The sequence below is a fragment of the Condylura cristata genome, unplaced genomic scaffold (genome assembly GCF_000260355.1).
Source record: "Condylura cristata isolate star-nosed mole 26May11 unplaced genomic scaffold, ConCri1.0 scaffold00032, whole genome shotgun sequence".
NCBI lineage: Eukaryota > Metazoa > Chordata > Mammalia > Eulipotyphla > Talpidae > Condylura > Condylura cristata.
In genome coordinates this window covers 19,682,594-19,687,542 of record NW_004567133.1, presented here as the reverse complement: position 1 = coordinate 19,687,542, position 4,949 = coordinate 19,682,594, and positions in this window count along the sequence as shown.

The window sequence follows — 4,949 nt, the reverse complement described above, 5'->3', positions numbered from 1 at the left end:
GCTCGGTGCAGTCCCGGGGGAGCTGGGGCGCAGCGGCCCCGACTCTGCGCCCGGCCTAGACGGGCTGGGCGGGGGTGTCCAGGCGGGCGCCGGGAGCCCCAGAGAGCAGGGCCCGGCCTCCCGGCACCCCGATAACGGCTGAACGTCTGGCTAGCTGCCCTGCGCCGTCGGGGTGCTGGTGGTGTTCAGAAAGCGGCACAGCACGAGGGGGCGTCCAGGCTTTTACATTTATTTGTAAGGGCGGCAGCAGCCGCGCGACTGGGTGGAAACCAGGGTCGGTGAGCTGCTGCCAGGGTCACAGCCAGGGAAATGCTGACAGCAGGCAGCCCCGTCTAGACAGGGCGTCTCGAGCACCCTGGGCAGTGCGAGCCGCTGTGCGGCAGCCCGGAGCGACAGGCCGTGCCGTGTGCACGAATCTGGTGCAGAGGTGGCGTTTACAGCGGAGAGCAGGACACTCGCTATAAAGGGTCGGGGACACTCGGCAGTCCGGCTGGGGAAAAGTGAATACAGCTGCCTAGTGCCATATGGAGAATTTAAACTTCAGATAATAGAAAAGCAGTGAAAATGCCTTTCTAATCAAGATGAAAAGCGAACGACTAAAAACTGTATAGGCAGGTAGGTAGCAACAGAAGTTGCAAAACTTTAGTATTAGACAAAAGATAGAGTGAAGAGTGACAAACTGGCCTCCCCGGGGTGCAGGGGGCGTGGCACAGTGAAGCCAGGCCCGACCCACGCGGCGCAGCGGCCCCTCCTGTCTCCCGGTGGCCTCCGCAGTGGATTCCAGTCAGTCTGCATGCTCTGCTCCCCGCTCTGTCCATTTGAAGTCATCGCTAATGAGACTAGTATAGATTATATTACAATTATGGAATAGAGCCAAGATTATCCTTAAAGGAAAACTCATAGCTGTGAATGTTTCATTGAACAAGGCTAGAAATAAGTGATATTTATTGAAAGCCTATTTTATGTACTGCTTGTGCTTAAATATTATTTCATGTACAACTTTTTCCTTTTCAAAATGAGCAGGTGAATATGTTTTCTGAGCGTGCAGTATTCCATTGTTCTGTGGCACCAAGGGAAGCGGGGCAGCAGCCCCAGGCCCGGCGCTGACCTTGCGGCCGGAGCTGAGCCCGTGTGGGGACCTGGGGCCTGGACACTTTCGGTTTCTCTGGGGCTTGGGAGTGGCCAGGCCGCTGTACTGGGTCAGAGATGATGCGGCTGCTCGCCAGAGGTGAGTCATACAGCTGTAGGCCAAGGGTGAGTAGAGGGTCAGCAGTGAGGGGCCCCCCAGGCCCAGCAGGCCTCATGGCGGTACATGGTCTGAGATGAAGCAAGATTCATCGTGGGACTAAATGAGGTCCCGAGGCTGCTTCTCTCGGGTTACCTTGCTTCACCGTGTTCTTAATTTCCAAGCACCATCTCCCATCTTAATTCACTGCCTCAAGCCTTTGTTTTGTGTATAGCAAGATGTTCTCGGCCCTGGAACTGGCACGTGTGGCATGGGTGTGTGCACATTTCGAAGGGCGAGGGAGGACAAGACTGCACACCCCCTTCCCAGCTGGGGTGAAATTCCTTCAGCTCTAGAAAGGCCCGAACAGCTCCACACAGCGCAGGAGGGAGGCCGGGCCGGCCCGGGCTTGTCCTGCCCCAGAGACTGGAAGCATTGTTGACGGAGTGCTTTCATCATGGGGCGCCCGGCCCTTGGAGGAGGTGTGTGTGCACACTTGCTTTTTTAAAAACATTTTAAAAGGACAAGTTTACTGGGAAAAAGCGAGAAAGCAAGAGGCACTTGCATAGCCACAGGCCAGCAGGACAGCGCTGTACAGACACTTTGGGGTTAAACTTTGTTGTCTTTTTCCTCAGAGTAATTTAGCTGAGATGTGTAGCCGCTCACTGATCTAGAGAGAGAGGCAACATCCCGTTGTTTTTGGAGTTTCTTCCTTGTGTGGAGACGTCACTATCTATGAAGATCTCAAACAGGAAGCCTTTTCTGCTGCCTGAGCTGGTGAGGCCCCACTCCTGAGTGGACCCCCTGGCCTCCGCAGGTCGTGACTTCCAAGCAAAGCAGCTTCCCACCCTGATTGTCCTGCTCGTGGCTCGTCAGGCCTAACTAAGGGCTGTTTCCAGGCTGGAGTTCTCACTCTCGAGTGAGCATGAGGATCAGTCAGCTTCACTAAATCTGGGAGATTTCCAAATTGGGGTCTCTATATTTCCCTCTCAGGCTCATTTCACCAGGAGCTTATGTTCCCTGCAGTTTTTCAACATTAGAGCTAATGCATAATGGCGCTCTCTGGTGGCTCAGCGGGTTAAAGAGCAGCACTGTGGAGCTGTGACAGCTGCTGCATCTTGAGTTCGATCCCCAGCCAGGGAGTGACTCACATGGCAGTAGACACCCCTTACCCACCCCCACCCCCACTGCTCCCCTCAGCATTGTACTTAGCCAATCTGCCTGCTCTGCTCCCCACTCTGTCTCTGGGGAGTCCTCTCATCCCCCACACCTCTGGCCTGCACCCCAGCTCTTATATGCCTAAATAAATACATCTTTAAAAACAAACAAACAAAACCCTCTGTCAAACTGAAAACAACTAGTAAATTTTTCTCCAGCTCAGTTTCCTATCATGTCAGAACATTCCTTCTCTCATCCTCTCCCCAAGTCCCTTCCTTTCCCTCCTCACCTCTGACAAGTTCTACTAGTCTACAGCAAAACCTGGGCTGGGCAATAGCTGTTTAAGACCAAAATAACATCACCAAACAACACTGGCAAGTTAGTGCCGGTAATGTTAATGTGAAGGAAAAAAAATCAGATCATTTTGTTAAGATATAAAAAAAATGGAGTAAAATGCCTTGTGTTTTATTTTTAGGAAACGAGGCAATGTAGAAAATAAGATGCATGGCCAATGAAATGCCATTTAAATTTACAGTTTTGCTTACAACTGAATTTCAAAGCTAAGTGGGGTCAAAACAACGTGGTACAGGTAAAAACAAAGTTATTTATTTTTTTTTAAGATTTATTTACACACAGAAGAGCAAGTACAGGCCAGAGGTGCAAAGGGTGAGAGGACTCCCCAGAGACAGAGCGGGGAGCAGAACAGGCAGATGGACTGAAACACACCGCTGAGGGGAGCAGCAGGGAGACAGGAGGGGCCTGCTGCACTCTCTGGGCCACTCCCAGGCTGGGGATCGAACCCGTGCTACAGGGGCTGCCTACAGCTTCATAGTGCTGCGTTTTAACCTGCTGTGCTTTAACCCTACACCAACAGGGAGGCCCCAGGTCAAAGGAAAGTTAGAGTGAAGCGGGAAGGCCTGGATATCCTGCGCGAGAGGCAGAAAGCCATTTCAGAATGACAGGCGCAGCACACGTGTCTGCTCCCATGTCGTAAGACAGACTTGAAAGTCTTAACACTGCAGATGTCCTCAGAGCCAGTTTGAAAACGGCAGCAACTGCTGCCCTCCTGGACTTCAGGAGCATGTGAAGACTTGCAAGGGGCCCTCCCTGCTGGCGCAGGGGTTAAAGCGCAGCTCTTCCATCGGGAAGCTGTTCCATGCAGCTAGCCCCTGGGTGCAGCAGGCCCCACCTGCCTCCCCCGGCCACTCAGTTAAGGGTTTATTTCCCATCCCTGAACATACTTTTCACCAAAGCCATGAAATTGTGGTTTCAGCTTTTCTGCTCTTCCTGATATCAGGCTGCGGAACTGGAGCCCACCCTCAGGCGGCACACCCCGCAGTACTGCACTAGCAGCGGACGCTTCCGGCATCTCGGCACCCACCGGCAGCCACCAGAGCCCTCAGCAAACGGAGATGCATTTTAAATGTCACAGGCCCCAGTCTAGAGCTCCTGCCCTGAATGAACTCCTGTGTCTTCTGGCCGGAAACCCCTCTCCTAATCAGGTACCAGCTTTGTCCAGTACTGATGGGTCTCGGAGAAATGGAGCAGAATGTGGCACTAAGTCGAGTAACCCCAAGAGTCCACCTGGCTAATTACTCGCTAAAATCAAAGGGAACTTAGCAAATGAGCCACCCTTCACCCCCATCTCAGTAGGTCTGGGTTTCCTTCTTGCACCCCCCCACAGCAAGCTAGCGGCCGCCCCAACGACGCGTGCGGCTCAGGTCTACGCTGGCTCGAGTGCCGCCCGCCATTGAGCCCGCTTGAGTGCAGGTGCCAGTCTCAGGTTCCACCTGTGTTAGCTCCCTTAGCCCACCCAGTGATGTAAAGTGATACAGTGTCACCCCTCTGGGCAGGCAGGGAACCCAGGATTGGCTTAGGGAGACTTGTTACAGGGCTGGGAGACACCCCTGAACCTCCAAACCTGCCTGCTCTAAATAGGTTCTGCCGTCCACCGCTTCAACACAAAACATAAAAGACCTTTCATGGAAGGGAACTTTAATACAATTAGTGACCAACAGAGCAAACATAAAGATACGTTTCTAAATGCACAAACATGCAAAGTGGCCCGTCCCCTGGGGGCTAAAAGTCCGCCCAAAAGGGTCTGGCCCAGTCTAAGGCGCCTTCCGGCGGGCCCACAGAGAAGGGCCAGACATGGCCAGACACGCTGGGAGGCAGAGAGCAACATCAAAGCCAAGAGAGCTGCCACAGTCGCCTCCCCGGGGCTCCCCCGCGTCTGCGTCCCCCAGTGCAGGGCCAGGAAGCAAGAGCCGCTTCTTCGCTTCTTCGGGTGTCTGCTCGCGGCGCCCCCAGGTCTCCCCTGGCCCATCCTGCCTCCTTCTCCCAGTCTCCCTGCTCAGCCCCCCCTCCCCTGGGTGGGGCAGGGGACCTGGCGCCCCCCCTTTCCTGGGGACCCCGTTACAGGCTGAAATGGCACAGAGCCGGAGACGAGCTTAAGCTGGTGTGTCGCGTGTGCCGGCTGCGTCGTCTACAGCCTCGAGGTCGCCTTCGGTCACACGTCTGGCTGTTTCCGAGAAGCTCCCGGGCCCGCCCCGCGCCATCCGACCTG